The sequence below is a fragment of the Tachypleus tridentatus genome, chromosome 10 (assembly GCF_004210375.1).
Source record: "Tachypleus tridentatus isolate NWPU-2018 chromosome 10, ASM421037v1, whole genome shotgun sequence".
NCBI lineage: Eukaryota > Metazoa > Arthropoda > Merostomata > Xiphosura > Limulidae > Tachypleus > Tachypleus tridentatus.
Window position 1 is genome coordinate 120,757,936 of NC_134834.1, and position 19,672 is coordinate 120,777,607.

At 33.5% G+C, this 19,672-nt stretch overlaps 1 pseudogene across 1 annotated transcript in view; it reads left to right on the forward strand.

Moving 5' to 3' along the window:
• The first annotated feature begins 184 nt into the window (after positions 1-184).
• The window catches only part of LOC143228471 (phosphatidylinositol-3,5-bisphosphate 3-phosphatase MTMR8-like), a 36,338-nt pseudogene continuing 16,850 nt past the window's right edge, over positions 185-19,672 (forward strand). The window contains exons 1-7 of the transcript XR_013015339.1: positions 185-238; positions 1,591-1,776; positions 5,092-5,224; positions 7,728-7,836; positions 14,879-15,001; positions 17,075-17,325; positions 19,089-19,214. The product of XR_013015339.1 is annotated as a phosphatidylinositol-3,5-bisphosphate 3-phosphatase MTMR8-like (transcript). The remainder of the gene's footprint in view (positions 239-1,590; positions 1,777-5,091; positions 5,225-7,727; positions 7,837-14,878; positions 15,002-17,074; positions 17,326-19,088; positions 19,215-19,672) is intronic.

Genomic DNA, 19,672 nt, shown 5'->3' on the forward strand with positions numbered 1-19,672 from the left:
ATATTTTAAAATGTTTTGATGAAGAATATATTTTGCTCGAATGTAATACAGTAATATAAATAGTGAGAACTAAAGACAAGAACCAAACTGATGAAGTTTGAGAGTAAATAATGTCATTCAGTGTTGAGGGCTATAAAGCTAGAGCTAAACAAACTAGGTAGCAAAATAAATACACCAGTTAAGAATGTTCATGGACAGTCCAACTATTAATGAAGTTTATCTGAACAACTATGATGCTGTGTTGAAATTTGTTTTAACAATTTACCAGTTGAGGATGGGCATTTCTAGGTGACCCAAAGCAGGAAAAGAATGAAAAGATATAAGGGGTTGATTTTTATTTTAGTAGAATACACCAAAGTATATGTGGTACTTAGGTATAGTATTATTTCCAAGAAAATGCTGTCTCCAGATGTGTTGTGCAGAGTATTAAAATGAACATTAACAGCATATACGAGGTCTGTTCAAAACATACGAGGACTGACGTCATAAAACAAGATGTACTTTATTTAGAAGTTACAGGTCTGGGACCCCTTCAAAGTACTCTCCTCCCCAGTGCACACACGTATCCCAACGGTGTTTCCACTTGTTGAAACAGTCCTGGTACGCTTCTTTTGTAATGTCCTCCAGCTCCTTCGTCGCATTTGCCTTAATCTCGGGAATCTTCTCAAATCTTCTTCCTTTCAAGGGTCTTTTGAGTTTGGGGAACAAGAAACAATCGCAAGGAGCAAGGCCAGGTGAGTAGGGGGGTGGGGAAGAACAGTGATCGAGTGTTTGGCCAAAAAGTCACGAGTTCTGAGGGCCGAATTTCGCAGCAACGTGGTGCATCTTCAATTTTTTGGTCAAAATCTCGTAACAAGATCCAACTGATATCCTACACTCTTCAGCAAGCTCCCTGACAGTCAGACGTCGATTTGCCCGCACCAGGGTGTTGATTTTGTCGACGTGTGGGTCGTCAGTTGACGTGGAAGGACATCCAGGATGCTCATAATCTTCAATGGACTCGACCATCCTTAAAACGTTCATGCCACTTGAAACATGCCAACGCTTCATAGCAACATCACCGTAAGCCGTGTTAAGCATAGCAAAAGTTTCAGTCGCAGAGTTTCCAAGTTTAACACAAAATTTCACAGCAAGTCGTTGCTACTTCAGGTCATTCATTCTGAAATCCGCCAAACGAAAAAATCGCACTTCACTTAAAACCGCGTAGCCAATACACAAATGAAGATATCTGCAATCGGGAAATGGCGTCGCAATCAGCTGATCTGGGCGAACCTAGCGACACCAAGCGGATTCCCCTGGAACTAACTGGAGCCGCGAAATTCAAACAGTCCACGTATTTTTGAACAGCCCTCGTAAATGATGGATCTTGCAAACTTTTTACCTTGTGTTGGAAAGTTCTCCATAACCAATTCTAACTATTACCACACGTAATTGTGACGTGCTGACTGATCAGTTTCTAAAGCTTTCTAAGAAGAAATGATTTAATGGCAAGGTCCTTGTCCTCTCTAGCTTCAAGTTTAGTCAGTAAGTGTAATTTATATGAGTATTTATTAATAATTTGTACACCAATGTTTCTTTAAGGAGTTATAGGAGTATATTGTTTGTTTTGCATTACATAAGGTTCTCAGTTTTTTTCAACAGGCAGCTTTAAGCCGATGTAGTCAGCCGTTGTCAGGATTTAGTGCTCGTTGTGTTGAAGATGAACAGTTATTAACCTGTATACTCAGGACTTGTCCATCATCTAAGTTCATGTATGTCGTGGACACTAGACCAAAGGTAAGACAGTTAACATAGCCATGTGGGCTACACTTCCACCTCTTTTGTAGCTGTCTTTGACAGTCATTCAACTGACAAAAAAAATGTAATATTTATCTAGTGCAGTTGTGTGATCTATTTAAAAGTCTGCATGCTTTTACATAAACCACAATATATACCAGGGTTGATTGAGTTTATTTGTTTTTATCATTTGTTGAATGTGAGTTAGTTTCTAGCATGAAGTGTACTTACCACTATATTGTCACATAAATCATAGGATGTATACTAAGTTTCAATCACACCTTATATGTCAGGTTTAACCATAACTGATTTCAATCCCTTTATTAATGGGTAAAATATCACTATGTATTCATTCAGTAGCTCTGACAAATAAAAATGTTTTTAACCCTTTCAACTCGGGTATCTATCCTTTTCTACCCATGACAGAAAGTTTTAGTGCCTAACATAAAAAAAATTATTAAAATGCTTTTTATTTATGGTATATCAATTATTATTGCATAAGTTAGGACAATCCATATTTTAATGACATACATATATGTATAAGAAGCTAGGACAATCCATATTTTAATGACATACATATATGTATAAGAAGTTAGGACAATGCATATTTTAATGACATACATATATGTATAAGAATTTAGGACAATCCATATTTTAATGGCATATATATATATATGTATAAGAATTTAGGACAATCCATATTTTAATGGCATATATATATATATGTATAAAAAGTTAAGACAATGCATATTTTAATGACATACCTATATGTATAAGAATTTAGGACAATCCATATTTTAATGACATATATATATGTATAAGAAGTTAGGACAATGCATATTTTAATGACATATATATATGTATAAGAATTTAGGACAATCCATATTTTAATGACATACATATATGTATAAGAATTTAGGACAATCCATATTTTAATGACATACATATATGTATAAGAATTTAGGACAATCCATATTTTAATGACATGTATAAGAATTTAGGACAATCCATATTTTAATGACATGTATAAGAATTTAGGACAATCCATATTTTAATGACATGTATAAGAATTTAGGACAATCCATATTTTAATGACATGTATAAGAAGTTAGGACAATCCATATTTTAATGACATGTATAAGAAGTTAGGACAATCCATATTTTAATGACATATATATATGTATAAGAAGTTAGGACAATCCATATTTTAATGACATACATATATGTATAAGAATTTAGGACAATCCATATTTTAATGACATGTATAAGAAGTTAGGACAATCCATATTTTAATGACATGTATAAGAAGTTAGGACAATCCATATTTTAATGACATATATAAGAATTTAGGACAATCCATATTTTAATGACATGTATAAGAAGTTAGGACAATCCATATTTTAATGACATACCTATATGTATAAGAATTTAGGACAATCCATATTTTAATGACATGTATAAGAAGTTAGGACAATCCATATTTTAATGACATATATATATGTATAAGAAGTTAGGATAATCCGTATTTTAATGACATGTATAAGAAGTTAGGACAATCCATATTTTAATGGCATATATATATATGTATAAGAAGTTAGGACAATCCATATTTTAATGACATATATATATGTATAAGAAGTTAGGACAATCCATATTTTAATGACATATGTTTACAAGGTTTCAGGCTCTCAATTCTACAAGGAAATATTTTAAGTCCTCAGTTTCCCCTAGTATAACACACGTGACATTTTTCTAGGCATCTTGTCTTCTCTATTTTTTCCATCACCCCTTGTAAAAGTAAGAAATTAATCATAAATTACTCATTACTCAGAGAAACCATAATTTTTATAGTCTTCAGTTTTGTTTGGTTACAGAGGTATCAATAAGAAATCAGACCCTTCCTGCCACACCCATTGGTGATATTCTCTCTTTTAAGAATATGTTAATACATCTCTCTTACATTTAATTATATATTATGCATAACTGATAGAAAGTTTTCAGTTATCAAATGACATATTGTTTGATGCTGTATACTGAACAGATAATAATCACTTTCACTGAGAGTACAAACAATGTTCCAGTGAGAAACTTAATGACAAGTTTGCATGACTTTGTCATCGCTCTTGTCACATAGTTAAAAACCCAGAAAAATTGTGACAGTTAGGGAGAATTACCTACATTATTGGGACGTGTTCTTTGATAAATATTTAATTAAATAAAATCATTTACTGCATTACAACCATTAGTATAAAAAATAGAATTAAGTGTTTTTGACATTGACAGCAGTAAAAGAAAAGATTAGGTATGTATTTTATTTCATATTTATTCATTATTTATTATAAAAGTAACTAAAATATATAAATAGGGATCTGTTTAGGTCAGTTAAGATTAGGTAAAATAAATAACATAATAAAAACATTTCATGAGGCACACATGAGCAACACATGAATAATGTCATTCAGTAGTGTACTGTGAGCTGCACCGCGTGTCCCAAGTGATTTGCAACTTATTATGGTATGGATAGTAGTTAGACATGATTCAACGGGCAATAAAACAATAAAATATAAATAAATGTGCACCATTACAAGCTTAAAGCTACTTAGGATAAATGAATATAATTCCATGTTTTAATTCAAAGTCAGTTTAGAAAGAAAAAAATGGTAATTTAGATTTGATTTTATTTTTTTGATGGTTACGTGGTTGGTCAAATTGACATACACCATTTTGAGTTATGGAAGGTAAAAGAAACCATTTGAAATATAAAGTTGTATTGAAAAACAATGTTTTAAGAGGTTTTATGGATTACACAAAGGAAATTTGAGATTTTTGAAAAGAGGAAAAGTGTTTGTAATCTTAACATGAAAATTACTTTGCACACACACTATTTAAAACAAATACTCAGTATATTCATGGACAAATCTTTATTAATGGGCAAACCTTTATTTTAGTTTGCTAAACAATACTTCACTAAAAACATTATTGTATGTATGTGAAAGACTTGTAACATTAACTAAAAGACTGCTAAATTTTGTAAAGAATACACAGTGTTGAAAGCTAGAAGTATTAAATCTATAGAGACTTTAAATGAATACAAACAGGTCATGTGGTCAGTAAAACAAGCCTATGTTGAAAGAATTAATGTGTTATCATAATTAAAGTTTGTTATACAATAAAAATGATTCCATTTTTCTCTGACCGTCCATGTTGTAGACAGTATTTTCAAGTCATTTTCTGATATTACAACAAAGATGTGAATCTTGTTCATACTTTATTAAAGGGAGTGATATTTAACTACTACATCTATTTATTTGGTAGATTAATGCAATGGCCAATAAAGCAGCAGGAAAAGGTTATGAAAATGAGAGTTTCTATGAAAACATCAAATTCCAGTTTTTTGGAATAGAAAATATCCATGTCATGAGAAGTAGTCTAAATAAATTAATAGAAGGTAAGCTGTATTGCTTTTAATGGTGACATTTTATTTATAAACTTGTAGAGAGTTAGCTGTATTGTTTTCAATGGTGACATTTTCTTTATAAACTTGTAAAAGGTAAGCTGTATTGTATTAGGTTGTCCAGAAATAAATGTCAGAATTCTCACAATGACATTTAGAAGCTGAATATTGAGTACCTTATCATTGTTTGGTTGGTTCAATTCAACGTTTGTTGCTTACAAGGTGTCTTAATTGTCTGCTATTTCAACTCTACTCAGAGTAAGTTTTCCAACCCTCAAGGCAGAATGGACAAGGAAGACTTTTGTCTGATTTTCCTCTATGACTTCAAACTTGGACGAAAAGCTACCGAAACTTCATGGAACATCAACCAGAAATTTGGCCATGGATCTGGTGCTGAACGTACAGTTCAGCGTTGGTTTCAAAAGTTTCGACATGGAAATGAAAGTCCTGAACACCACAAAGGTTGTGGAAGGGAGTCATCCTTAGATGAAAACACATTAAGGAAAGCAGTTAAGACAGACCCTTGCATAACAGTACATGAGCTTGTAGAAAAGCTAGGCACAAACAAGTCAAGCATTATCAACCACCTGAATGCAATTGGAAAGACAAAAAAGTTGGACAAGTTGGTTCTGTATGAGCTGACTGAAGATCAACAAAATCGGCATTATAAGACCTGTCAAGGATGACACTCCAAAAATTGAACGAATTGGGAATCGAGGTTCTGCTTCATCCACCTTATTCCCCAGACCTTTCCACTACAGATTTTTATTTTTTCAAGCACTTTGACAAGTTTATGAAAAGTAAACACTTTCAAAATCAGACAGCTGCAGAAACATTCAGGGAGTACATTGACCATAGAAACTCTGATTTCTACAGCACGGGCATAAATAACATCATTACAGTTTGACAAAAGTGTGTTGAAACAAATAGTGCTTATATTGGTTAAAGCATGTTTTATAAAACAAATAGTGCTTATTTTGGTTAAAGCATGTTTTACAAAACAAATAGTGCTTATTTTGGTTAAAGCATGTTTTACAAAACAAATAGTGCTCATATTGGTTAAAGCATGCTTTACAAAACAAATAGTGCTCATATTGGTTAAAGCATGCTTTACAAAACAAATAGTGCTCATATTGGTTAAAGCATGCTTTACAAAACAAATAGTGCTTATTTTGGTTAAAGCATATTTTACAACACTGATTTATAGTTTTCCAAACTTCGCAGTTCAAAAACGACATTTATTTGTGGACAACCTAATATTTAACACTTAAAGGTTTCTTTATATCCACAAATCATTAAATAACATTAATCTGTATTAATCATTTCAAAAGATCTCTGTGGTTAAAAGTATGAAATGTTCTCTGAAACTACAATAATGTTCTGTTATGTCAAGCACAGTCTGAAGAATATTTGATGTTTTTAAACACTTTCTGCTGTTTACTTGCATGAGTCAGATATAGTAAAGTCACTTTGTCTAAGAGCATTAAATGTGGTAGAAGAAAATTCTGTTATCATTTTAAATCCTGTTTAAGTCGCACATGATTTACTGACACGTGTAATTCATAATTATATTCTTGAACCTATGGTCTAACAGAAATAATTGTAATTCAAAGAGTGTTACTACTTTCAAGTGAAAATACCATTTTATTATGAGTTCATATTATTTCTGAAAGTTATGATAGTTGTTTGGATAATCTAACCAAATTGTGTAGTATTTCCTATGTAACTATGGTTACATGAACATAACTAATTTAGCTTTATGAAACTTGAAAATGTTAAGTGCTATCATACAGTTCCTCCAAAATCCATCAGTGAAAGTCGCATGCAAGTATGAACTAACATAAGTTGGTTTGAGTGAAGTCGGATCAGCAGCAGATGGGGACTTTCTTACTATGTTAGTCTGGTTTGACTTCATTTGTTTCACCACAAAAGATACACACTGGTTTCTAAGGGATGGTAGTTATAGTGCATAGTTAAGACAAACGATATAAAAACAAGTTAATGATTTCAAGTTTAACAGACTAAAATTTAACACTTTTAAGAACGTTATGTCGGAGGAGTGTTTGTCAAAGTGTGAGATAATGGCTTTTCACCATCCATAAGAGATACAGTTTCACATGTGTACAAGTTATATTGTGAACAGACGTGTTTTAAGTATAATTTGTTTCTCTCTGTAGTTTGAATTACATAATTTTTTGTTTAGATTATAACCTTTCTTAAACAAAATTCATGTTTTGGTACAGAAGGCAGGTCTATTAGTTCTGTTGCAACAAACACATTTCTCTTCAGCTCAGTAGTTATCAAAGATTAAAAGTAATTATAGTGTGTAAGGCACTATACAGATAATCATTTTGACTTGTTGCTTTGAATGTTTATCATAAATATCTTGTATTGTCTGAATGTCAAAGCAACTTGTCATAATACTTCCATGTTTTCATTTCCTTAATTATAAATGTTTTATATCCATAGCCATATATATGTATTTTATTTTTAACAGTATCTGAGTTGAAGATCCCTTCAATGAATGCATTTTGACTGGTTTAGAATCTAGTGGCTGGCTCAAGCATGTCCGAAGTATCATAGAAACTGCAGTGTTTATTGCTAAAGTAGGTTTTTAATTGAATGTTTATAATTTGGTAATAATTTTTGTCATGTCTTATTCTCAAACTGTTGTAAATATCTTGCATATTAAATCACCTTGTACACTCTCAGATTGTATTAAATGTCTTACCTGCCCAATCACCTGTTATGTTATCAGACTGTGGCTGGCTCTAGATCTGGCCACTAGATCAGAGCCATTGCAACTCACCTATCTTACTTTTGTTCTTGCTCAAAATGGTTGGAAGAAAAAGAGGTGCAGCATTTGAAGACTATTCAAAACATTACCTGAGGCTGGAAAGTTGCTGTTCACCATTTCATCTTGGACATATGCTGCTGCACTTCGTTCCACAACTACAGTAGAAGTGCAGAGAGATCTCTCTGTGTCTCCAAAAGAATTGTTCTCAAAACAAATGAAAAGTCTTTTGACCTCCAAGGTTAAAAAAGTTGATGAATCAACTTCAACACCCATCTCTGTCCCTTACATACATTCCAACAAATCCCATGATCCACTTCCTTTAGTGCTGGGTACAGACATTTCCTCTGATACATCTTCTTTTCCCACCCCAAGATGCAAAATAATCATTCCTTCAAGTCCTCAGTCACTGGAATCCTCTTCCAACAACAAAGACCTGTTTAATCGACCCCGGGCAGGATCCATGGAAGTCAATAGACCTCCATCGAATAAAGACAGTAAAGAAAAAAGATGTGGTAATAAATGGAAGGGCTCTCCACCCTATTCACCTACACATAAATAAAAATGGCCACATTGATACAATGGAACTGTTGAAGTTTATGTTCTAATCTAGATGACATCAAAACATTGATTGCTTCCTACCATCCTGTATGTGTTTCCTCACAGGAAACATTTCTGAAACCTGCTGATACAGCCATTTTTCAGTGGTTTTCTTTGTACAGAAATGACAGGCTGTGTGATGGATGAGTGCATGGAGGGGTGGCACTGTTGGTTGATCAGTTTGTGCCCACCCTGTCTTTGCCACTTGACATACCCTTGGAGGCCATAGCCATCAGTGTTTCCTTGGGTCGTACCATCACTGTTTGTTTTCTCTACCTGTTGCCTGGAGAGACATATGATCAATCAGACCTTGAGGCTCTCATTGAACAGTTGCCGTCTCCCTTTTTTAATCCTTGGGACTTTAATGGATATCATCTCCTTTGAGGAAGTGCTGATATTGGTGGGAGGGGTTCCTCCAAAGAGCATATACTCTCTGATAACAACCTTTCTATTTTCAATACTGGTTCTTCTACTTATGTTCACACTTGAGTCAGTCCTTTGCTGCTATTAATCTCTTAATTTGCTCCCCTTCACTATTCTCCCATTTTCCATGGAAGGTTGACAATAATCCACGAGGCAGTGATCAGTTTCCTATAATTTTGAGAGAGATTGGCTGTGGTCGATGCCACCTGACCCGCCCTGATGGAAGCTTCGATCAAGCAAACTGGCCCTCTTTCACTGCTCTCAGAGAACATGATCCTGCCATCATCTGTAAGCCATCAATAGTCTACTGTGTGGCAGTGGTAACTGACTGTATTATACAGGCAGCTGCTCAATGTATTTCTAAAACCTCAACACATTTTCAATGATATCCTCGTCTGCAGTGGAATCCTGCCTGCCACATGGCACAGGAGGCTCAAAACAGTCCTGGAATACTTTTTGTAGGTATCCCGCACTCTCTAACGGCATCACTTTCCAACAGGTCTGTGCACATGCTAGGGGGGTAAGACGTCAAAGCCAGAAGGACTCTTGGATTAAGTTTACAATCAGCATATTTTCTATCACCAGTTCCAAGGTCATATGGGACAAAATTCGAAAGATCAATGGGCAATATTATTCTGTTTCCCTCTCGATCTTACTCTCTGATGGTCAAGAAGTAGCTGATACTTAGAGGATCTCTGATACTCTAGGTGAAAGCTTTTGCCAGGTATCTAGCACTTTTGCTTGATCCTTCACCTTCTTAGCCATCAAGACTTGGGCAGAGTGATCACCTCTTTTCTTTTGAGCTGATTGTCCCTATGACTATAATCGTCCCTTTACACTGGTGGATCTCATATATATGTAAAAACGGCTGGTTTGGATGGAGAAAATTTTTATGTAGAGGAGCAAACAACGTTTCAACCTTCTTTGGTCATCATCAGGTTCATAAAGTGGGTTTTCTCGTCATCACTGATGGTGGAACTTCGTCTGGCAGTACCTCGGTCGGACCTGATGATGTATGCTACAAAATGTTGCACCATCTATCTCCTGCTTCTCTTGCTATTCTTCTGATTGTTTTTAACCGGATCTGGCAGGAGAATGTTTTCCTGATGCCTGGCACCAGGCTATTGTCCTAACTTTTTCTCAGCCTGGGAAGGATCCCAAGATTTCTTTAAACTACCGTCCAGTTGCTTTGACAAGCTGTCTCTGTAAGACCTAGAAGAGGATGGTTAATGCTCATCTTGTTTGGTTCCTAGAATCAAACAACCTCTCACCCACCCAGTGTGGGTTCGGACAACAGCACTTCACCATGGACCACCTGATTCGACTTCAAATGTCAATCAGAGAAGCCCTTCTCAAATGACAACATCTTGTATCAATATTCTTTGATATTGAGAAGGCATATGATACTACAAGAGGAATGGCATTTGTATGGGTTAATTGGCCATTTGCTCATTTTTATTAAAATTTTTTAATGGACAGGCGAATCCAAGTTTGTGTGGGTTCGACACTTTCCCATTCTTTTCTACAGGAACTTGGAGTCCCTTAGGGTTATGTTTTTAGTGTCACATCTTTCAGTATAAAGATTAATGCCATCACTGAACAACTCCCTCTTACTGTTGCAAACAGACTCTATGTCAATGACTTTCACATCTCATATCAGTTGTTGAACATGAGGTATATTGAGCGGTAGGTAGACCTGCCCTCGATCATTTAATGAAGTGGACCACAAAAAATGGTTTTAATTTTTCTCTCTCTAAAACCGTTTTCAATTACTTTTGCTGCCAACGGGGGTATTCACTCTAATCCTGAACTCCGTAATGGTGAAGTTGTGCTACCTGTGGTCCCTGAGACAAAGTTCTTGAGCTTATCTTTGACCGTAAGCTGACCTTTATACCACACCATAAGCAGCTATGGGTCAAATGCACAAGAGCACTGAACATTCTCTGTGTCCTCTTTTCCACCACCTGAGGAGCAGATCGATGTTGTATGCTAAAGATATATTGTGCTCTTATTCTATCAAAACTATATTATGGATCACTGGTCTATGGTTCTGCCAGGACTACAGCCTTGAAGATTCTGGACCCCATTCATCATTAGAGACTTTGGCTCTGCACTGGGGCTTTCCATACTTCTACAGTTCAGAGCTTGTACATGGAGTCTCATGAACCTCCTCTGCACCTCTGCTGTTTGCAACTGTTTTTACTGTATGCTTCGAAACTTCGTTCCTTACCAAAGCATTTCACATGGGGTTGTGTTTTCCTTCCTCAATGGGCCATGCTTTTTCAGTACAGACAATTACCCCTTTTGGCCTTTGTATACAGGTGCAGTTGGATGAATTGGGTCTGTCGTTGGATAACATTGCTGTATCCACTGGTCAGCCCATCCCACCATGGCTTATTACAGTCCCCAAATGTGACCTATCTTTAAGTCATCTGAGAAAAGAAGATATTCCAGATTGGAAATATTTTGTTATTTGCTGAACATCTTTGGATACATCCTTCTATTCCTATTTATATAGATAACTCTGTGGGATCTGCCATGGTTTGTTGTGGTTTGGTGGTTGCGCACAGAATCCCCTCTACAGCTTGTGTGTTCACTGCTGAACTGTATGCCATTTCTCTTGCCCTGGATCACATAGAAGCTAAGCAGTATTCAAACTGCACTATTTATACTGACTCGCTTAGTTCTCTACTGGCCCTGGAATCGCTTCACGTTAGTTCTCACCCTGTTCTTGCTGATATTCAAAACTGACTGGCTCACATTTCTCTTTAACATCTATTTCTATCCAGCTTTTCTGGAGACCAGGTCATGTTGGTATTTGCAAGATCAGGCTTGCCAACACTGCAGCTAAATCTGTCTGCTCTGGAACTATCACTACTGTGCCTGTTCCGTACGTGGACTATGGTCCTGTATTCAAGGCTCAGCTCCGTGCCAGTTGGCAGTCAACTTGAGTGATCAACGTGAAAGCAAGCTTTTCTAAATAAAACCCTCTATTGGACTTTGGCTGTCTTGCTTCCATAAGGATCGGAAGAGGAAGTTGTTCTGACTAGACTACGTATTGGTGACAGTTTTTTAACTCATTGTTTTCTTTTATTTTGGAATGATGCACTAGTGTGTAGTCTGTGTAACATTCAGGTCACAATAAGCAACATTTTACTGTCTTGCCAACATTACGACTTTCAATGGCGACACCATTTTAAACATATTCTGTCCCAAGGTTTATCCGTAAGTTAGACAGTGTTTTTGGTGATGGTGGTATTGTCCACCTTGGAAATGTTTTTAGTTTTTTAAAGGCCATTACTCTTTTTTTAATGCTATTAAAGTTTTTTGTAATTTATACATTAGACCTTTCTTTAATCTGATTCCCTTTTAACAATCAAAGTACATCTAGTTCGATTTGAAATTAGCAAATGACCCTAAAGTCAAATAACTTGAAACGAGGACTGGAAAGGCTAACTTCAGGTGACTGATGGTGGTTTTTGAACTTACATGTTAGTCATCCTGGTGATTTATGATAGTTGCAATCGTGCTTCAGAAAGTACTTTACAACTTGTATTACTGTAGTTTTTCTCTCACTGCTGTAGACTAGATATAAAAATTGGATTTAATGTTATTTATGTTTTTAATTCAACAATTAAACTTTGTTTTGTTTTACTTTAATTTCCTTTTATGAATTTTAATAATTTTACTTTTAACTTTTTACCAGGTGTTTGATGCAGGTAACCTAGTTGTTCTGTGCCATAAAACACCAAACAACTAACCATGTATTATAGATCTTACCTATTGAATTATCTGGTAAATTTATCAGACTGTATTATAGATCTTACCTATTGAATTATCTGGTAAATTTATCAGACTGTATTATAGATCTTACCTATTGAATTATCTGGTAAATTATCAGACTGTATTAAGGGTCTTACCTATTAAATTACCTGGTACATTATCAGACTGCATTAAAAGGCTTACCTATTAAATTACTTGGTGCATTATCAGACTGTATTAAAAGTCTTATCTACTGAATCATCTAGTACATTTATCAGACTGTATTATAAGTCTTACCTACTGAATCATCTAGTACATTTATCAGACTGTATTAAAAGTCTTACCTACTGAATGAACTAGTACATTTATCAGACTGTATTAAAGGTCTTACATATTGAATCATCTAGTACATTTATCAGTCTGTATTATAGGTCTTACATATTGAATCATCTAGTACATTTATCAGTCTGTATTATAGGTCTTACATATTGAATCATCTAGTACATTTATCAGTCTGTATTATAGGTCTTACATATTGAATCATCTAGTACATTTATCAGACTGTATTATAGGTCTTACATATTGAATCATCTAGTACGTTTATCAGTCTGTATTAAAGGTCCTACATATTGAATCACCTGATACCTATACAAATGGATGTTATGGTTATGGGCATAGTTACTTGGTACATTATCAGACTCTACCTGTACCTTTATGTGGTACAGCTACAGATGGATGTTATGGCTGTGGGCCGAGTTACTTGGTACATTATCAGACTCTACCTGTACCTTTATGTGGTACAGCTACAGATGGATGTTATGGCTGTGGGCCGAGTTACTTGGTACATTATCAGACTCTACCTGTACCTTTATGTGGTACAGCTACAGATGGATGTTATGGCTGTGGGCCGAGTTACTTGGTACATTATCAGACTCTACCTGTACCTTTATGTGGTACAGCTACAGATGGATGTTATAGCTGTGGGCCGAGTTACTTGGTACATTATCAGACTCTACCTGTACCTTTATGTGGTACTGTTACAAATGGATGTTATGGCTATGGGCATAGTTCTTAGTACATGATTCTGTGTGTTTTTCATGGTCAGTGTTTTGTTGTTGCCGTAGTGGCCAGACAACTCTGCATGGTGTTCAGTGACACTCATGGTTTTCAATAACATTTGGGTTACTGTGCATCATACATTATTCTGTGATACTTGTCAGAGCTCTTTACATGACATCAGAGTTTGTATCTTTATAGTTAAGACTTCCAGATAAAGAAACTAATTGCTTGTCTTGAAAAAAACAAACACTGATTGGTCAACTTTACATTTGGTAATTTTTTCTCCATGTTCTTTTTAAGTCACTGTGTGAGTAAAGATGAATGTATTCTTGATTTGAGTTGATGAATGTGGAAGTTCAACAAAAGAATTGTATAAAAACAATTATTTGTTAGCAAATTCAAAGATCTGTTGTACTTACTTCATAAGTGTTGTATCTTTATCTTGCTGTGACCTAAGTTTTTAACCCTTAAACAGTGGCCATCATCAGTTGATGCTGCTACCTACAACATTCTCTCTCTTTAATGGTTAATTTGTTAAATGTACTTTAGTATTATAGAAATTTTAATGTATAGTATGGGGACCACTTGTGTGTATTGTTTTTAAAATTTTTAATTTGTTTTTACTTTATAAAAAATACTGTTGGTACCAACTATACATAAACCCCATGAAATATTTCACAATTTTCTAAAAATTATAATTTGTTTCAGGAAACTATCATGAAATTTTTCTTCACTTTGTTTTGTTTTTTGGCAAATACTATTTTTTTCACAAAAGAAAAATATCGTAGACTGTATCTTATATGTATTTCTTAAACTACTGGTGTATTATGTTAATGCATTTTTAATAGAATCTTGAGATTATTGAATATGAAGAGGTGTTTTTTGTATTGCTTGTTCTTCTGGTGGAATTTTTGTTTAAAACAAAGGAAAACATTTTATTGTAATAAAGAGCATACGTAAATGTTCCGAGTTCTCGGAAGTACTTCCGTAACATCTTCTTTCTGTGACAGGCTTTAGAAGATAGGATCAGTGTTTTAGTGCATTGTTCAGATGGCTGGGACAGGACAGCACAGACCTGCTCACTGGCTAGTCTCATCCTGGATCCATATTATCGCACAGTAACTGGATTCCAGGTACAGAAAAGGCTTTCTAGTGATGGTAACAGATGTTTATACTAACAGATAACTTGTGTTTGCTGAAAAATGGACTAGAGTAAATGTATTTAAACTATTTTATTCCTGGTATCAATTTCATTTGTTGTTTTTAAGGAGATTTATGAACTGTATAGGTGTAATGTGGGTTTGATACTAAAGAAATTAATACATCACCTGCTACTGTTCTTCAAACAAGTGTTGCCTGATAAACCTCCAAGACGTTGATGTGTGTGAAAACCACAAATGGCATTATCTCTATAGTTTCAATATCAACAGGATGAAAACTGTTGGTTTATTGAAGGTATTTTTATGTACTAAACCTGTACTTCACTAAGGAACTGTTAATCATATTTTTACACATTTCATTTCACTAAGGAGCAGTATTTATCATATTTTTACACATTTCATTTCACTGAGGAATGGTGTTTATCACACTTCTCCACATTTCACTTCACTAAGGAACAGTGTTTATTATATTTTTAAGACATTTTACTTCAATGAGGAACAGTGTTTATCATATTTCTTCACATTTCACTTCACTAAGGAACAGTGTTTATCATATTTTTCACATTTCACTTCACTAAGGAACAGTGTTTATCATATTTTTACACATTTCACTTCACTAAGGAACAGTGTTTATCATATTTTTCACATTTCACTTCACTAAGGAGCAGTATTTATCATACTTCTTCACATTTCACTTTATTAAGGAACAGTGTTTATTATATATGTCCACATTTCACTTTATTAAGGAACAGTGTTTATTATGTATGTCCACATTTCACTTTATTAAGGAACAGTGTTTATTATATATGTCCACATTTCACTTTATTAAGGAACAGTGTTTATTATATATGTCCACATTTCACTTTAGTAATGAACATTTTTATTATGCATGTCCACATTTCACCTTTATAATGAACAGTGTTTATCATATTTCTCCACATTTCATTTCACTAATGAACAGTTTTATTATGTATGTTTACATTTCACTTTAGTAAAGAACAGTTTTAATATGCAAATCTCTAACTTGAGTACTTTAGAAAGGTGTATGTTTCTTCATCAGAGGTAAATGATTACAAATATTCAACCCTTATACTTGATTCTTATTTTTGTACTTAAAATGGTTATAATTATTCATCCCTTATTCTTCATTCTTATTGTTGTACTTAAAATGGTTATAATTATTCATCCCTTATTCTTGATTGTTATTTTGTAGTTAAAACGATTATTTTTATTCATCCCTTATTCTTCATTCTTGTTGTTGTAGTTAAAATGGTTATAATTATTCAACCCTTATTTTTTGTTCTTGTTGTTGTAGTTAAAATGGTTATAATTATTCAACCCTTATTCTTCATTCTGTTTGTTGTAGTTTAAATGGTTATAATTATTCAACCCTTATTCTTCATTCTGTTTGTTGTAGTTAAAATGGTTATAATTATTCAACCCTTATTCTTCGTTCTTGTTGTTGTAGTTAAAATGGTTATAATTATTCAACCCTTATTCTTCGTTCTTGTTGTTGTAGTTAAAATGGTTATAATTATTCAACCCTTATTCTTCGTTCTTATTGTTGTAGTTAAAATGGTTATAATTATTCAACCCTTATTCTTCGTTCTTGTTGTTGTAGTTAAAATGGTTATAATTATTCAACCCTTATTCTTCGTTCTTGTTGTTGTAGTTAAAATGGTTATAATTATTCAACCCTTATTCTTCGTTCTTATTGTTGTAGCTAAAATGGTTATAATTATTCAACCCTTATTCTTCGTTCTTATTGTTGTAGCTAAAATGGTTTTAATTATTCATCCCTTATTCTTCATTCTGTTTGTTGTAGTTAAAATGGTTATAATTATTCAACCCTTATTCTTCGTTCTTATTGTTGTAGTTAAAATGGTTATAATTATTCAACCGTTATTCTTCATTCTTATTGTTGTAATTAAAATGGTTATAATTCAACCATTATTCTTGATTGTTATTGTTGTAGTTAAAATGGTTTTAATTATTCAACCCTTACACTTGATTCTCATTCTTGTAATTAAATATTTCTTTCTTTAGGCTTTAATTGAAAAAGAGTGGTTAGCATTTGGACACAAGTTTACAGACCGTTGTGGTCACATTCAAGGGGATCCTAGAGAGATTGCTCCAGTTTTCACCCAGTTTATTGATGCAGTGTGGCAATTATCTCAACAGTTTTTAACAGCTTTTCAGTTTAATGAAAGGTTTCTCTTGACAATCCATGATCATGTCTTTTCCTGCCAATTTGGAACCTTTATAGGAAACTGTGAAAAAGACAGAGTTGATTTGAAGTCAGTGTGTAATGTTTTTGAGTTTTTATTTTTTGGAAAGTAGAAATTTTTATTTTCACGTGTTAGCTGGAATTAAGTATTTTTAATTAAATTATAGTTAATAGAAAAGCTTTATCAGTGTAATTATAATTCAGATTTGTAGTGAATGTTTGATTAAATACAATAATTTCCTTTGTATATGGAATGATATCTCAGATCTATGAAGAAAAATTGATAATACTATAGAATGACTTCATCTGTGTTAGGAAAAATAGGAGAGTTAGGAATATAATTTAATAGAATGGCTGAAAAGCAGACTTAATAAAAGTGACCTGTAATATATTCATGTTCTGTGTTTTTAGACTACAAGTTTGGTGAAACATTTAAACACCGTATATGAATGTGTTACATGTTTAAACCTGTAATATATTCATGTACTGTGTTTTTAGACTACAAGTTTGGTGAAACATTTAAACACCGTATATGAATGTGTTACATGTTTAAACCTGTAATATATTCATGTACTGTGTTTTTAGACTACAAGTTTGGTGAAATATTTAAACACCATATATGAATGTTACATGTTTAAACCTGTAATATACGGTGTTTAAATGTTTCACAAAAATGGTAGTGTAAAAACATTGTTACAGTTTTTATTTGTTAACCCTAGAATGATAGTACATTAATAGATAATAGACAGTAAGTACACTCTTCATAATATTTATATTTTGTTAATCAATAGATTGTATTTTCTGAGTTGAATCTATTGTAAATTCCTTGTCATCTAGGTGTATTAAATAAATAGTGTATCTTTATAAGATTTGGAAGAATTTCCTGTTAAGCTATATAACTTGAATTGTAACAGTTATGTGTTTGTTTTTTAATGTCTTAATGTGTCATATTTTGATATAATTGTTATGAGCTGTATAGAATGTCAAGCTCTCTGTACCAGTTATATCCACCTGAACTAGTTTTTTTAATTGTGTAAATTATTTGAATGTGATAATGTTAATGGTAGTGGTCAACACAGTGATTTGATTTTAAATATTTGCTAAACCTAACTTAGCTTATCTGGTGTATCGTCACAGTAGGACATTTCTATAGCTTTCAAACATATTTAACCCATTGAGAATTCCTGCATAACAATTATTAATTACTTTATTTACTGTACATTAATTACAAGTCTACACTACTGATTTATATTCAAGGTTTGAATCTAGTTATTATAAGAACTGTGCTTTATTAGTAATTTTTCAGGGTAAATTCGATGAGATCGTACAGGGGTATGAATGAAGGGTTGTATTAATAAAATCAGTAACACAGAACAATAATCATGTTAGAATCAAACAATGAATAATTACATTTTCTAGTGATTGTAGTTTCTCAGCTTGTACAACTTTATAACTTTGGGATGGGCAGAAATTTTAAACAAATTATTAAAAACTTCTTTCAAACAAGACTGCTCACAACATTAGAAATGAAACTTGAATGTTGTTTTTCAATTTATTGTTTCTTTGAATTATGTTGAATAAATGTTACAGAAGGAAATAGTGCCAACTCTAAAGAATTATAAGATAATTATTTTCCCTTAAATTTGTTATGTGTACTCAACATGAGTAACATTATCCAATCAATAAATTTGTTATGTGTACTCAACATGAGTAACATTATCCAATCAATAAATTTGTGATGTGTACTCAATGTGTGAGTAATGTTATCCAATCAGTAAAGGGTTAGTCATCTTGTGTTGTTATTACAGAGTTGTCCTGATTTTGTTTTCATAGGTTAAGTGAAAGAACGTACTCCTTGTGGGGTTATATTAACAACCACATGTCAGAATTTCTTAATCCCTTGTATAAGAAGGACCAGGAGAGGTTGCTGACTCCATCTTTGGCACCTCAGGGTTTCAGGTGAAACTTATTTATAGTTTTAATTAGTTTTAAAGAAATAATGTTTAATCTGTTACATACTGTAAATTGTACGGTTTGTGTAGGATGATGTGATTTTAGGAATATATTTAGGTTTCTCATCTCCTTTAAACAAATTGTTACAGAGGCCATATGTTAAAAGCTAAATTTGTCTCCAAGTGGTTTTGTAGTAGAGTACTTGAATACCATGTTTGAATATAATGTTAAACTAGTGTTAAGTTAGTTGACCTTTCAATACATGTACTGCTCTTGGTCAGGAAACCAGTTCTTTCAGACATTTACCACTCTGGTCTGCTAGGTTGGTTGTTTCAGACATTTACCACTCTGGTCTGCTAGGTTGGTTGTTTCAGACATTTACCACTCTGGTCTGCTAGGTTGGTTGTTTCAGACATTTACCACTCTGGTCTGCTAGGTTGGTTGTTTCAGACATTTACCACTCT